Raw genomic sequence first — 17,509 nt, 5'->3', positions numbered from 1 at the left:
TCGAAGGATTTTCATTCGAATCGAACGGTCGAGGGATTTTAATCGTTCGAACGAATGGAAATCGTTCGATTTTAGCGGTCGAATGGTCGCGAACTCAAATTGCGAACGTTCCCAAACGTTCGCGAACATTAGGCGGACGCGAACGGTCGAAGTTCGCGCGAACAAGTTCGCAGGCGAACTGTTCGCTACATCCCTAATAAGGATCAATTATATCTTAGTTTGGATCAAGTACAAGCTACTGTTTTATTATTACAGAGAAAAAGAAAATCATTTTTAAAATTTGGATTATTTCAATAAAATGGAGTCAAATGGGTTGCCGGATACCTGTACATGTACAAGTTCAATGAAAAGAACAGGCTGTATCAGGCAGGTAGGGTTTACGTGTCTGACAACACTCGTCTGATTGGTTGCTGTGCCATAAAAACAGTATTAGGGAAATAGTTGAGGACCCCCAAGGACCTGATACAGGTTCTGAACTTGATCCCCTGGGCTTGTTATTGAGTTATGTTGAGTGTAGTAATTTCTTAAGGCAAAAAATGGAGCAGAGTGGCAATTCAAACATAGTCACTACCCACATATACTATAGTCCAGTGAAAAAAATCAACAATAGTAAGGGAAAGAAACTCGCAGTTCACCCCAGTCTAAGGCTGCACGTATATGAAACCAAATGAAAAGATGTGTCTCCCCAATAATCAACACAAAATGTAAAAATACAAAAACATGTCCTTCATGTCCTAACAAAAGTTTTTGTATTTTTAAACTTTTTTGTTGATTATTGGGAAGACTCGCGTCTTGTGTGGAAGTTTCTTATTATTTAAACCTGAGTTTCCTAACAGTCCCCCATTTATAGTATAATGGGAATGAGAATATGCTTTCTGGCCATTGATGGACAACAGTCTCAGGCTTGTGTCATTCCTCTGGTTATTGATTCTGCTCCCTCCCCACTGGAAAATCTTCTAAATTGCGAATCAGTCAGGAACCCCCCTTGCGTCCTTCATATTCCTGCATCCCCCCAGCAATCACTGAGTCTGCTTTCTCTGGCTCGGTTATAATACTCCTATGTGCTTTTCAGTGATTGCAATCTTAATACAGTCACTCTCTCTAATAATCAGTGGCCAATCAGAACTATTCTTCAGATGCTTCCAGGCACTGCTGAAAATACTGTACACAATCAGTTTTGTTTTATTTACATATATAGAAAATTTCCCTTCTGCAGTTTGAAGATGGTTAAAAATAAAAAGTATAGTTTTCCGAAAAATATGGCAACCCATTCTGTAATGACGTTGTCACTTCTGGTTTTAAAGGAGAACTAAACCCTAAAAATTAATAGGGCTAAAAATGGTTTTATATACTGAACATTTCTAGCCTACTTCTTTAGTTTAACTTTTCCTTTAAAGGAGAACTGAAGCTTAACAAAGAAGAGGTTAGAAGGTCAGTCTGGGCCTGTCTTATAAGGCTATAAATACTCTATAAGGATTAAATAGAATCCATTGACCCTTTGTCATTGGCCACAGATTTGTTATTGTATGAAGCTGCAGCCATGGCCCCAGTAATCAAGGCCCAAAGAATCTGCTGAAACCTTGGACCTATTGGAAGAACAAACAAACTGCCTGTTTTGTTCCCAAATGACATTTCCATTGAGCTCTAAGCATATAAATGTATAAATGTATGCAGAGGAGATCAGTACAAATCAATCCATGAAGAACATGAAAGTTGTTGTTGATATTAGAGAAGGAGAGTTCTAAAGGTGATCATACACATAGAGTTCCGCTTGTTTGCCGATTTCACCAAACAAGCAAATCTCTCCCCAATATTCCCACCTTAAGGTGGGCGATATCGGGCTAATCCAATCATGGGCCCTAGAGCCCAAATGATTGAATCCTGATGTAGGAATACAGGTGGTCGGATTGCGGCACTGCATCAACGAACAGATGTGATCCGACGGGATTTTTAGCCCTGCCCGATTAAATCTTGACGACTTTTGACCAGATATCGATAGAACGGACCCACACACATGTCGACTCTGCCTGTCAGCAACTTTTATCGCCCATGTATGGCCACCTTAAGCGTCCTGTGGATAAACACGAGCAGATCGTGGAGCCTGACTTGTAAGGATGTCTGAGACAATGTGATATCAATGTAGGGACCCGAAGGGTTATTTTCCCCTTTCGGTCGGAGCCTCATGGCTAAGAGTGGGGTTTCCTAGAGTTTCCAGGGGCAGAGCTCTTGGATTGGTGCAGCATGGCTGATCTCAAAGGAAGCCACAAGGTGTCGCTTTGCACCAATATAAAAGGAGATGCCATGTGCTCTTGATTTGGATGCTGGATCTTGATTTGGATGCAGGATGGAGTGATCATCGGCTAGAGTGCTGCAGTGGCAAACCTCAGGCTATGGAGACACACCATATGGCTGCTATGCCCTGTGTGGGCTTAGGGATAACTAGACCCTGATGTTCCAGAAGATTGATGCCAGACACTGGACTTTAAAGTCTCGTGCTATAGACAGTACTGGTTGCTACAGTTCAGCAAATGGATCAAGCAAGTGATGTGCTTGACTGGGAGAGTCTGGAGCCTATAAAGATTTCATCGCTGTGGGTGCCTGTCAGCTCTCTGTAAGACTACCCATCTGTGTGACTCCTTTGGATTGAGTGTTACCTGAGGGAAGTGGTAGGAAAGGATGAGGATCCAGCGATCTCCTGTTTGGAGAAATAGGCTGTTTGTGTGCCTGCCACTTGTGAGTAAGCACTTTCCAGTGGGAAAGGTATTTGGGCAGGTAGCGCTACCTAGGACTGGTACTCTTTTGGGGACAAGGGATTGAGACTCTTGGGCTGCCAAAATGGAGCAGTGCAGGACTTTTACTGGCAGGGAATTACCAGGACTGGACTGCTACAGGTTCCTAGGGTAGTGGGCATTTTTATTAATGAAAATGTAAAGTTTTACTTCCCCTTTAAATTTGCATAAAAGTTATATTTGTTATATAATAAAGTGTTTGATTGATTTGTTGTCCTAATGGGGCCACCGCAGGTGCATTCTCAGATCCCATTAGGAGGAGGCACTGGCAGAGAAGCATTTCCAGTACCCTTTCACCTTGCAAAGGGGACTCAGGACTCGAGTTGGTAAGCAGCTACGACCTTGGCACCAGGGGGGTTTGCCAAGTCGGCGTTACATCTACATGGCAGCGCTGTGATCCAGCAATCAGACTTACGTACAACAGAAATTCATTGTATCAGGAGTTGCCATATAAGTGCTGTTATTTCAGGATATAGCCAATAATTCCCAGCACCCGCAGCTGACCCCTTTAGGAATATCAGATCCCAATCAGGAAAATGAGATTCTACATATGGAATCATTAAGTGTCTTTATTAAATCCACTGAATACTGACTTCTTAGCTCTGAATGTACTGGACTAGTGTAGGAGACCCCACTATTGCACATTACTGATGGGCCCTGCCCCCATAGTAGTTATGTCACTGACAACATAGGCTGGCAATCCACCCACCCTATCAATGGTATGTTTCTAATAATTTCGAATGTTTCTAATAATTTGGTCAACAGAGTCACTTTTTTTTTTTTAAAAAAAAACAACTTTATTTTTATTTGTTATCCAAATTATATTTGGTCACTCCACATTGATCTTGTTAAACAGTTACATAGTTGCCATTCAGTTACAAAAAATCATTGGAATTCTAATTTTCAAATTTTTTTTTTTGCTCAAAACTCTCAAATTCGAATTACGAATTATCCAAACTCGATTCGAGTTTTAAATCAAATTTTGAGATTTATCATACTCTGGGCCTTTGAGAACTCAAATTCAACTATTCGCCACCTAAAACCTTCCAAATTGCTGAATAAGTCAATGGGAGAGGTCCAGGGATCAATTTGGTGATGTCTGCAGCCTTCCTGACATTCAAATCAAATTTTTTTTAATTCAATTTGAGTTTTTTCTAATTTGAATCAAATTTGATTCGAGTTTTCGGGTCGAGTAAATTCGTCCGAGCTGAGAAAATTGGATTTCAATAATAAGTTTCGATTGGTCAAATTTCGAGTTTATGGGAGTTTTAAATAACTCACATGAATTTCAAAATTTGACCCTTAATAAATCTGCCCCTTAGTGTGGGTTTCCAGCAGGTACTACTCTGGTTTCCTTCCACACTCTGAAATCAAACAGGCGAGTTAATTGGTTCCTGATAAAACTGACCCTAGTGTGATGGTGCTTTAGACTGTAAGCTCCACTGGGACATGGACTGATACAACTGATGATCAGGTCTGGACTGAGAGTCAAAATAGGCCCTGGCATTCCAAGTATTCAGAGGCCCAAATGGTCCTTCACAAGCCCACTATGGGACATTACAGCAGCCCCTCTGGCATTTGCCAGAACCCACAGATTGCAAGGCAGGGCCTGCTGATGATGAACAATCTCTGCTGCAAAATATGTTGGTGCTATACAAATAGAAAATAATAATAATAATACAGAAATCATAGATGAACATCATTCCTTTCCCCTCCTTTCATCTCTGACTGTCACTTCTCTTCATCTCATCAGAACATTCCCTTTTCCCCAATCCACATCAGCATCAGCCACATCTCACCCATATAACCCTACTGGCTGATTTCCATAAGCTTTGAAAAGCACAGGCCCAGGTTTCTCTCTCTCAGCACCTTTAAGACTCATCTCACATCCAGGTTCCATTAACAGAGGAAGAAAACCAGAACCCACAATTAATGTAATGTTTTCCCCGCACAACTCATGGAAGCTGCAAGATTTTTTCTCTGCACCCAAACAAATGACTCCATGCCTTGGTGAGGTTCTGAGGTTCTGCACTGAATTCATTGTTAACTGGTACTAACCTGTGCAAAAGATGAAATATAAACCAGGATTTATATCAGAACAAATGATTCACAAGCCCTTTGTCACGAAACACATTTGTTGATTTATTTCAGGCCCAGCTGTTTGCTGGAAAGTCCCTGACCGTTATCTCTGGGATAAGTGTTCCAAATGCCACTCTGATAAAGGTTGCTGGGAGTGATGGTCCACTGTATTGATTCAGCTCACTTAATGGCTTTAGTTTAATCCTGGCCAAAACCACAATGAGAAATAATATTGTCAATGACCTTTAATTTTCCATTAAAGGGGAACTGAAACAGCAGTTTAAACAACGTCCAGAAAACACTATCTTTTTCAGTTCTTCAAAACCACACGCCATAAATAATAAACTGCTGAATTCCTCCTTCTGTGGTTCAACAGCCACTGCGGAACTACAGTATAACTTCCAGCCTCCCTGATTAATACAGGGTAGAAAAGATGTTACCAGAATATGGAGGATGAGACAGAACTGTACACTTGAAATAAATCTAGTTTTTTGCATCATTCCAGTACGTTTAGTGAATGAAAGCAGTAGAAATTATTTTAATGATTATCCTAAGCTTTTTCCCAAGCAGGAATGTAAGTAAGTAAAGAAATACTGTAGAGAGATACTATATATACGCTTAGGCAGGGCCGCCATCAGGGGGCCCCAATTTTTTTTTTTACTTTTTTAAAAAAAAATTGGGGGGGGGGCCCCAATTTTTTTTAACTTGTAAGGGGGCCCCTGCAACCAATGTTTTTTATTTTTTTAAAAAAAAAATTAAATAAAAAATGTTGAAATTTTTTTTGGGTCCCCAATTTTTTTTTAAATTAAATTTCTTTTTTCTTTTTTTGGGGCCCCAATTTTTTTCAACTTGTAAGGGTCCCTTGCCACCAATGTTTTTTTTTTTAAAAAAAATGTTTTTAAATTTTTTTTAGGGCCCCAATTTTTTTTTAACTTGTAAGGGGGCCCCTGCCACCAAAGTTTTTTTTTTTTTTTTAAATTTAAAAAAAATTATTTTACATTTTTTTGGGGCCACGATTTTTTTTAACTTATAAGGGGGCCCTGACCATCAATAGCTTTTTATAACGTGTGTGTGGGGTTACTTTTTTAGGCGCTGATGTCTGTGTGGTCTTTTAACTGTGATGTGGAGTGGGCGGGATATGGGGTGGGGCTTGGGCGTGAGGGTGGGCATGGGCGGAGTAATCCTGTGTGTCCCTGGGGTTTCAAACGCCTCTCTCAAACAATATATTAAAATCTTTACTTTTAAAATGGCAAGTGCATAATAATAATAATAATAATACTTTTCTTACAAATGAACAGTTCCCGGTAATGCTGGGCTGCACTCATGTAAACAAGTATTCATCTGGTAACATATCCATCTCAATTTACATTACATTTCTTTCCATATTGGGGTCACAGCCTTTCTCGACAGGATTCATAAATCACATTTGCATGGTTTGCTGTATGTTAGACACAGATGTCCCTTAATAACTCAGGACTGCTAACAAGTAATTGGGGAGTTGAGTAGAACTGTAAATCTAACTTTTAAAGCCAGGAGACTGCGATCTTCTGGTAAAGTCTGATAACATCAGTTTAGTGTATAAAGATCCTGGGACCTATTTGACAGTGGATGGAAACTTCAATGGACATTGGTTTATCATCAGTTATCATCAGCATAGACTTTATATGTGAATATTTCAATGCCTTTTGTTCAACTGGTTCTACAGATTGAAATTCACAAGCATGATTGCTATTGTGATTACAACGTATTTGCTATTGTTGGTTACATCACATGTGCTAACTAGGTCATGACCCCCAACCAGTACCTTGTGAACAACAAGTTGCTCTCCAACCCCTTGGATGTTGCTCTCAGGGTCCTTAAAGCAGGTGATTATTTTTGAATTCCAGGCTTGAAAGACAGTTTTAATTACATAAAAACGAAGTATAGAGCCAAGTAGAGCCTCTTGTAGGCTGCCACTCCACATAGGGGCTACCAAATAGCCAATCACAGCCCTTATTTGGCACTCCAAGGGACTTTTTTAGGCTTGCGTTGCTCCCCAACTCTTTTTACATTTGGATGTGGCTCACGGTTTAAAAAGGTTGGGGACCCCTGAAATAGATAGTGAAGTGAGTTTGGGACACAGGTAGCACCAATGAGCTGCATATCTCCTGTATATATTATTGTGCATCTTAAACCTAAACTATAGAGTGCAGTATGTCTTTGACAGATTATGAAGTCAGTCTGTGAAACTCTCTGGTTATCTTTGTTATCTGATTATATTTGTGATCTTGAGGGAAAAATTATAATCATAATCACTATGTGAACTCAAAAGTGTCTGAAGAATTATTATCCTTGACAGTAATTAATGCATCTGTGTAAATAGGGTTACAGTGATTATGGAGATGGGAAGGGATGAGTTAAATTGAAGTGCAGGTTTTACCTTTAATTCAGTTTGCTTCACTGACTTTGCCAAAGTGGGTAACAAACCAAAGTAGTTTTATACACCCCTAATTAACCTCACCCCAGCACTCACAGTCTTCATGACCTCAATTTACACTGCCCTAGGAAATTCAGTATCCCTCTATTTTTCAGGATAAAGTAATTTTCTGAATGCATTAACCAGAATCTTTAGCAAGGTTAATAAAAAGAGTTAATATCAAAGCTGTAGCAGCGGCACGTGCCAACCTGTGTGTAATATTAATTTAGGCGGCTGGTTGGAGTCAAGTCACAGTTAAATCTCACTTAAGCCGTGAGGAAAGAGAACTGAAATAAAATCACACGCTTAAGCTATTACATTATTACAAACTACTATCCCCCTAGCAATGTCACCAAAGCGGGGTTCTTTTCAGATGAGGCCTGTGGCTCCAGTAATGCCTCCTTGCGCCTGCCAGAGAATGTGTCTGAAATAAAACACAAAAGAAAAGCTCTGCAAATCCTGCTACTTGAATTACAGTAAGCCACGTCAGGAAGAAATTCCCAAGGTCTCCTGCCTGCTCCACCTGACTGGAATAAAAAGCAGTCACGGATCAGTCATTAGAAAAGAACAGTCAGGAATTCTTCCCCTTTGTTTTCCAGCAATTCTCCAACACCAGGAGGAAAAAATATGGATGGAATCTCAGCAGCTGCCTGGGAAACATAAGATATAGAATAGGAAAATAAATCCTTACGTTTCTCTTAACAGGGAGAAATACTGTGGGGCACATTTACTTAGGGTCGAATATCGAGGGTTAATTAACCCTCGATATTTGACCGTCGAAGTAAAATCCATCGACTTCGAATATCGAAGCCGAAGGATTTACTGCATTTCCTACGATCGAAGAAAAAATCGTTAGATCGATCGAACGATTTTCCTTCGAACAGAAAATTGTTAGGAAGACTAGGGCGACCTTCCCCATAGGCTAAAATTGATGTCCGGTAGGTTTTAGGTGGCGAAGTACTTGGTCGAAGTTTTTCTATTTAGACATTACTTCGACTATCGAATGGTCGAATAGTCGAACGATTTTTAGTTCGATTCGAAGTCATAGTCGAAGGTCGAAGTAGCCAATTCGATGGTCGAAGTAGCCAATTCGATGGTCGAAGTAGCCAAAAAAACGTTCGAAATTCGAAGTATTTTTTCTTCTATTCCTTCACTCGAACTAAGTAAATGTGCCCCTGTATGTATATGTATAGTTTCATTTCTGTATTATAATAATTACGTGGAAAAGGCCACAGCTAAAATATTTTATGGGGCATGTTATCCTGAATGCCTGGGACCTGGAGTTTTCCAAATAACAGATTTCACACCTTAAAGATGGCCATAGACGTAATAATTATGATCTTTCTTGGAAAAGATCTTTCCAAGAAAGATCGTTCGTTTCACTACACACGCGTAGAGCTGAATTGTGAGCTATACAAATAGAAACAATAGAATTCTACCTGTATCTGACGATTCAGCACTAACAATGGCCGATGTTTGGGTCCCTTCAAAGGCACCTGATCAAAATTTTTTGTCCAGCCCGATCTACGAGCCGAACGATGTCCAAGTCTTCTTCCGATATCGGTCGGCTCTTTTCCCACCATACACGCACTGAATATCATACGAGAATGTGTTTTGTGCGATATTATCTGTGCGTTTATGGCCACCTTAAGTCTACTAGAAAATCATGTAAACATTAAATAAACCCAACAGGCTGGTTTTGCTTCCAATAAGGATTAATTATATCTTAGTTGGGATCAAGTACAAGCTACTGTTTTATTATTACAGAAAAAAGGAAAGCATTTTTAAAAATTTGGACTATTTGGTTAAAATTGAGTCGATGGGAGATAGTCTTTCCAAAAATACGGAACTTTCTGGATAATGGGTTTCCGAATAATGCATCCCATACCTGTATCTCTATTTTCTGTATGTAGTTTTAAGGATTTATTTATTCGTTGACTTTAAAGGAATCTCCAGTTTGCCATTGAATTTACAAATAACTCGTGCAATGTCTAACCATTGATGTTACCACTCTTAGCTTATAACCCATGGCAATACAATTCTCTTTTTTTTAGTTTAAATGTGTTATATATGTATATATATATGTATATGTATGGTGTAATCAGAGTCGGACTGGGGCAGGGGGGCCAGGGAATGTGCAGGGGCTTGCCAATTTTATGATCATAAGTTTGTAGCTAAAAACCATTGCATTTGCATTGATACTAAATTAGTTACAAAACAGGGGACTAAAGAATGTGTATTGATCAATCCCCTCTCTTTTGTTTGGGGTGTCGGGGCCCCCTGTAGCAGCAATCCAGTCAGCCCCTGACCCACAGTCTGACACTGGGAGAAATAAAATCTTATCTGCAAAAAGCCTAGGTCCCACTGATTACTGATTTATCCTATTTATCCCACATTAGTACACTGTTAGGAACAGATAAATAAGTTGCTTCTATTAAACGCCCCAATCATTTGCCTCCAAGTAGAGGACAGCACCCATAGCCTTAGCCTGATGGATTTTGGGGTTTTCCCAAAAATCCTGGGAAGCCAAGTGAGCCCCAATGTGATGGTATTCTTCCCAGGGTACTTAGCGAGCTTTGCTCTGTGATTGCCAAACCTCTTTACTTAATTTTTCAGGATTCATTGAGGTCTGGAATAGTGCCGAGAGACTGGTGAATTGCTAATGTGGTGCCGCTATTCAAAAAAGGATCTCGTTCTCAGCCTCAAAACTATAGGCCAGTTAGTCTGACGTCAGTGCCACACAGAAGGTCCTGGTTAAATTAAGGAATGTTGGCCTGGAACATAGTATTTGTTCCTGGATAGAGAACTGGCTAAAAGATAGACTACAAAGAGTGGTGGTAAATGGAACATTTTCTAATTGGACCAGTGTTGTTAGTGGAGTACCGCAGGACTCTGTACTAGGTCCCTTGCTTTTCAACTTGTTTATTAATGACCTGGAGGTGGGCATTGAAAGTACTGTTTCTATTTTTGCTGATGATACTAAATTGTGCAGAACTATTGGTTCCATGCAGGATGCTGCCACTTTGCAGAAACTTTGGGAAACTGGGCAGCAAACTGGAAAACGAGGTTCAATATTGATAAATACAGGTTATGAGGTTGTGGAATGCACTGCCGGGTGATGTTGTGATGCTGATTCAGTTAATGACTATAAGAATGGCTTGGATAATTTCTTGGACAGACATAAAATCAAAGGCTATTGTGATACTAAGCTCTATAGTTAGTATAGATATGGGTATATATAATGTATATGAAAGTAGGGAGGGGTGTGTGTGTGGATGCTGGGTTTTCCTAATATAAAAGTCAACTGTTCCCTTGACTCTTGCACAGACTTATTGTTCAACAAACTGATTCTAAATGTGTAGCACAGCATGGAGAACAATAAAAATGTGTAGCACAGCATGGAAGGTTTTCGGGTTAGCGATGTATTACAGCCCAGAAGCCATGGAAAGTACACTAAATGCATGAAGGCCAACCATCCATTCCTACTGCCCTACAGCGAAAATACAATTTCCTTTACAAACAAACAGGCTGATCAGAAGTCAGGGATTGGGCACATGGTTTTCTGTAACCCTAAAACCATCTTTATTGTGAAATCATGCAGAAAATAAACCATCAGCCAATCTATGTATTGTGCTCCTGTGACCTATCCTGTGCCCTTGAGCAACTTTATATCTGTCTGCATTAATCTCAGGGGAACACAATTTCATATAAATGGTATTTTCTCCCATTCTGCTGCTGACCTCACCCATCATTGTAATATCTCTCTATTATTAGAGGTTGGTGCAAGGCCTGGAGCACACAGGCAACATAAATCCCTATGCTGCTACTCAGCTAAGCAGCCTGTAAAGTGCATTTATCACAAATAATTTGTTTACGGTTTCTAAATTAGCAGTAATTTTAAGAACAGGCTCATGTTGGAAAGTAAATAAGGGAATGGAGAGAACAGTATACTGTATTACTAAGACATGACTCATTTAATAAGGGCTAGTTCTGAGCTTTCATTTTGTAAAAAAAAATTGGAGGAAATATGATGCCTTTAACCAATCTTGTGGCTGGGCAATCAACAGCTTGATGGACCTGACAGGGAACTGCAGTTCATTCCAGGGGTTCCTGTATGAAGGCAAGGATAACCACATCCTACTGTGAGTCAGTGCAAGGAACTAGTGATGTGCGGGAGGGCTCAAAATCCCTGGGACCCACAGGTTGGACGGGTACAGGTTGAGCACCTCCTTCAGGTTGCCATCAGCGGGTACAGGGTTACTGTTGTGCTGGTCCCAGTCCTAAAGGAGGGCCTGGCTGTGCTGAACTTTTCAAATTTGCCGGTCTTGACAGCACTTAAGTCATGGCTGAACGGCCGAAGTCCCGAACCACCAAAGGGCCGAAGTCCCAAAGACCCAAAGTCGCGAACAGAACAGAAGTCGCGAAAAGACCCGAAACCATGAAAAGACCAGAAGTTGAAGTCCTGAAGCCACGAAAAGACCCGAAGCCATGAAAGGAGCCGAAGCTGAAGACCTGAAGCTTTGAAAAGACCCAAAGCCAAAAAAGGAGCCTACGGTAGGTTCCACTGAACAACAATGTGTTTTTTTTTATTAATCCCCTGGCCACCAGTGTATTATGTTAATACTATATTGGCTCTGGCCACCAATGTTTTTTTAAAATATTTTATGGGGCCCCTGACCACCAGTGTTTCTTTTTAACTTGTAAGAAGGGCCATAGCCACCAATATTTTTTTAAAAAACCTTTAAGGGGGTCCCTGTGCCAACGATTTTTTTTAACTTGTAGGGGGGCCCTGATCACCAATGGCTTTTTATAACTTGTGTTTGGGGGGTTTACCATTTTTAACGCTGATGTCTGTGTGTCCTTTTTACTGTGGTGTGGGCTGGCACTGATCTGGGGTGGGGCTTGGGAGCTGAGGTGGGTGGGGACCAGGGGGCCCAGAAAATGTTGTTGTATGGGGCCCTGTGATTTCTGATGGCAGCCCTGCCCTCAGGTTCCACCTCCAGCAGCTTCTATTTATAGGTGTTCGCTCTGCCCTTCCCACTTTATGATGTCAGAAATGGGGTGGGGCAGCTATGGGTGTATAAATAGAGGAGTCTTGCTTGATTTGGCATCTGTAAAACAAGACAGGGACCAAAAGGGACCCAATACAGAGTTCCAATAAAGGTGTTATTTTCACACTTTTTACTTGTGCCATATATTATTTACCATTACTTATTTTATGAAGGTGATTTCATTTCACAAAGACATTTGGTCAGCTTCTGCCAACATGAGGACTTAACCAATACATTAGTACATTGATTGACATACATTGATTGCTTTCTCTCAGCCTCCTAAATGTTCGAATGGTCATAAATCATGATTATGATGCACAAGGCTGCAATTCCAGAATGAGGTCCAGGGTCTCATTGAGTGAAGGTCCATGCCTCTAAATGAATCAGTCTAAGATGTTTGAAATTCTTCTATGTTCATAATAACGTATAATTTCAATATTGCCTTAACTGCTGATTACATTAATGGCACAGATACATACAGTTTGGCCAGAGGTAAGACTCTTTTATCCCACACAATCTGTCCATTCACATGAAGCATCACTCATACTCAGAGCATCCAATTCAACTCATTGGTGTTCAGCTGTACATTTGCAGCGCTACGGCAGACATTCAGTACAGCTGTATTGGTTTATAATGATGTATAAGCTCCTTTGCAAGTCCCTGAGACCCTCTGAGAGTGTTTTTCAATCTTACCTAACACAGAGAATTAAAATAAAAACACCATTCAACCATTCTGCTATAAGAATGGCAAGGCATTTATATGAGGATCAGCCAAGTAAATTTCGAAGAAGCTGACAGTATTTAGAGGTCACCCAAGGAAGCTGGGAAGGCATTATTTGTTGCACTTTGCCTTTGTGTTCCTAAATTACACTTATGTATATTCATAACAAAGTACCCCAGCATTACTGGACTGGTGTCCCTCTATAATGATTCTCTCCTCCCAGCATGTCCCAGGAGTTCAGGGATGACCTTGTTTCTATAGAGGAGACACTCTGAAAAGTTTGACAGGATTTGAATAAACATGGCTATGAGCATGCACCAGCTCAGCTCCTAATTTTCAGCTCCATAAATCATTAATGCCATGACTAATGAGACTGACGGTGGCATGAAACGAGACATGCAGATATATTCCACCAATTATCCAGAAGATGAAAGTAAATCACACCAACAATACAGCACAAGCACAGGGGGAAAACTCATGTAATGAGGAAAGGAATTCTATGCATTTCCTACAGGTACCTAGAACACTCGCTCTTGGTGGGATATCTGAAGACTGAACTCAATGTGTATTGGTAATATGTGAATTGCATGCCTATATCTAACACTCGGTGAGTTTGGTTGTTCATCATTATCTGCAATTCACTTTCAAAGAGTGAAAAGAGCCATTTCCCAGTCTCTGCCTACAACACGTCACTTTACAGCCTTCAGTTCAAAGAGTTTAAGATCAATAAATCCTGAAATATGAAAAATGGTGCACAGTATCATATATCATTTAAGATAAAGTATTGATATTCCGTTTTTATTAACAGTGTCCCTACCTCTCTCTCTATTAAATGTTTACTAGTCGGGCCATCTGCACTCTAATGGCACAGTCTCACTCTTTTAAGATAAGTTAGCAGAGCTGTTTCAGTTCCAGTTGCTCCAACAACTCTTTCATTAGCAGAACTCATTGAGTTCATTTGACAGCCCCTCTCATTAAATATTCACCAGCAAAGCCCTCTGGTTTCTGCTTTCTAGGAACTGGCCCTTGTATATATTTATCAGCATGGCCCTTGGATTTCTGTGTTTTGGGGCCAGCCCTCTCATTAATTATTCATCAGTAGGACCCTTCCATCTCTGCATTCTAGTAACTGGCCTTCTCATTACACATTCCTCAGCATGGTACTTGGATTTCTGTTTTCTAGGAGCTAGCAATTTCATTAAATCTTTTTCAGCCGGGGTTTGGACTCCTGCTTTCTAGAAACCGCCCTCATTAAATGTTCATCAGCATAACCCTCTAATTTCTCTTTTCTGTGGGCCTCCCAATAAATACTTATCTGCAGGTCCCTCTGATTTCTAGTTACTGGCCATATTATTCAGTACCATAGACAAGGGCCAAGGGTTTCTACTTAGTTTACAGCAGGGAGGGGAGGAGGGAGAGAGGAGCAAACTGAGCATGCTCAAGCCCTAGCCCTGGAGGTTTCAGCTGAAAACAGGAAGTCTGATACAGAAGCCCATGAGTACACAATAGAAAGAAACAAATGCTGTGTTTCTTATGACAGAGGGCTCAGAGTAGCATTACTTTGAGGGTTTACTGGTGTATTTATGTAGACCTTTCTGATAAAACTTACTTAATTTTAGCCTTTCCTTCTCCTTTAAATATTCATCAGCATGGCCCTAGAATGTTCCTTTTCTTGGGGCCAGCCCTATCGCTAAATCAGCATGTTCTTTGGATTATGTTTTCTAGCAGATTCAGCAGATTCATCTGATCTCTACTTTCTAGTAACTGTGCTTTTTTGTAGATATTAATCAACATGAACCTTTTAGTTTGTGTTGTCTAGGGACCGGCCCTCTCATTATATCAGCAGGGCCCCTGGATTCAGGTTTTCTAGGATCCTTGACCAAATGAAGCCATACTTTCCTCTTGAAGAAATAACTAAAGACAAATACTATTTTATTTTGCCCATTTTATGAGATGGCCTGGTTTACTGGAAAAGACAATTATGGTCAGAGAAGAGGACGACCAGCAACTAGATGTGTAGATTCATTAATAACAATCATGAGTAAGCCTTGGAGAAATCTGAAGAGAAGAAGACAAAACATTCTTGAGAAACACTGTCTAGAGGGTCGCTAGGTGTGGAAAGCATCTTGCTTAATTATAATAGTGATCGCCCTTCATTCACATAATGTAGTTCTGTTATGCTAGGACTGTAGCTATCTTTATTATAGAGTATTATCACTACCACATTGAAGTGGGCAATATCGGGCTGATCCAAACATGGGCCCTAAGGCCCAATGATCGGATCATAATGCATCCGATATCGGAGGTTGGATCACGGGACAGCATAAATGCACAGATGAGCCTGTGATCTGACAGGATTTTTTAACCTGCCCAATCCAGATTTGACTGGCTTTCGGCTAGATCTCGATCGGGGTCGCCCACACACGAGCCAATAAGCTGCCGTCTCGATCTGTCGGCAGCTTTTATTGGCCCGTATATGGGGGCCTTTTGAAGTTACACTTCAAATTCTGTCACAGGTTGGGACACCAGAGCAAACACTTTCACACAGTTTAACTTAATATAACGGAGCAATATATTTATTACCACTAGTTGGTGCTGTTCTTTTGGAGTCTATAGGCAGTTCTCAAGCTGAGGCAAACAGCACTGCAAAATCCAATCATATGTATAAATATAAATGCATATATAATATGCATTCAGAAGGGGGGGTTCTATGTACACAATAAGCCCCATGCTGTATATATAAAGAAAAATAAACCCAACACATTCCAAATAATACAAACAAGAGCTCCTTTTACTGGCATTACACACATACAAGGTGTGCTGGGTTGATACTGTATGTGCCCTACCAACAGACCAACTGCAATCAGACTTTATGCTATAGTGTGAACATGCCCTCAATCAATAAAGCTGAACCTTTATTAAAGGAGAATAAAAAGTAGATTAGAACTAATTCTGCGCATTTGGGTGTCATTTGTCATGTCTTTACCCATAATGCAGCGTTCTCCCCACAATTCCAGCATACTTGCAGCTGATGTGTTCATGAATCAGACACAATTAGAGCAGGGATTATTATCAGAAGCGGAACATTAAAATTACATCTTCCCAGATTCTTTAGGTCCATTCAAGTAAGCTGCTCCTATTGATGCAGCTCACACTGGAATTAATGCCACATTTATGGTGGGGCTAACTCCAGGATTCTCCTTCATCAACAGGCGCCACTTGAGCTTTATTAATCAGCAGACGGGGCAGACACAATAGCACTTGATGCAAATATGTGCAGGTGCAAGGAGAATGTTGAGGAGCAAATACCCGAAAAGAATAGCGTTACAAGGCTATTTTTGCCCAATTATTCTTATTGTAAACGGGCCCTTTCAAGTCTACATTTCTGGCAGTTAAAGGGTTAAAGGGGATTGTGGAGACCCAGTCTAAACAGCATGAGTTCTGTCCAATAGGTTATGAATGATACCAAACATTAAAGGAGAAGTAAAGGCTAAGACTAAGTAAGCTTTATCAGAAAGGTCTATATAAATACACCTGTAAACCTTCAAAGTAATGCTGCCCCTGTTTACGGTATAAATCTCCAGGGCTAGGGCTTGAGCATGTTCAGTTTGCTCCTCTCCCTCTCAACCCCCCCCCAGAGCTATGAGTGAGCAAAGAGGAAGTGATGTCACACCAAGCTAATATGGTAGCTGCTATCCTAAACAAACAGAGAGAGTTTCTAGAGCTGTTTACTCAGGTATGGTAAAGCATTCTGCAGAATAAACATAGTGTTATAGCTTGCACCATAGTGGCTAATCTATTGACAAGAAACTGTTCGATAGCTTTCCTTCTCCTTTAAGCAGGGTTTCCCTATAGTGGTCTCACCAGTCGAAAAAAGATTTAACAGAACTTTTTGCCAAAATTGAAGTGTAAATTTTTTAACTGCAGCCATTCCTTACTCTTGTGTAGCATAATCAAGGTACACAGTGGTATTCAGCACATAAACAGAAACTGTTCGATAGCTTTCCTTCTCCTTTAAGCAGGGTTTCCCTATAGTGGTCTCACCAGTCGAAAAAAGATTTAACAGAACTTTTTGCCAAAATTGAAGTGTAAATTTTTTAACTGCAGCCATTCCTTACTCTTGTGTAGCATAATCAAGGTACACAGTGGTATTCAGTGGTATGCTTTACCATACCTGAGTAAACAGCTCTAGAAACTCTCTCTGTTTGTTTAGGATAGCAGCTACCATATTAGCTTGGTGTGACATCACTTCCTCTTTGCTCACTCATAGCTCTGGGGGGGGGTTGAGAGGGAGAGGAGCAAACTGAACATGCTCAAGCCCTAGCCCTGGAGATTTATACCGTAAACAGGGGCAGCATTACTTTGAAGGTTTACAGGTGTATTTATATAGACCTTTCTGATAAAGCTTACACCT

The 17,509-nt window shown here is 40.5% G+C and overlaps 1 protein-coding gene across 1 annotated transcript in view; it reads right to left on the bottom strand.

Moving 5' to 3' along the window:
* baalc.S (BAALC, MAP3K1 and KLF4 binding S homeolog) overlaps positions 1–17,509 on the bottom strand; it is a 30,334-nt gene that overhangs the window by 11,435 nt on the left and 1,390 nt on the right. The gene's annotated exons all lie outside the window — the stretch shown is intronic.

The sequence above is a fragment of the Xenopus laevis genome, chromosome 6S (genome assembly GCF_017654675.1).
Source record: "Xenopus laevis strain J_2021 chromosome 6S, Xenopus_laevis_v10.1, whole genome shotgun sequence".
NCBI classification, from domain to species: Eukaryota; Metazoa; Chordata; class Amphibia; order Anura; family Pipidae; genus Xenopus; species Xenopus laevis.
The sequence above is the reverse complement of the archived record's forward strand: the minus strand, read 5'-3'. Positions and strand labels throughout refer to the sequence as shown.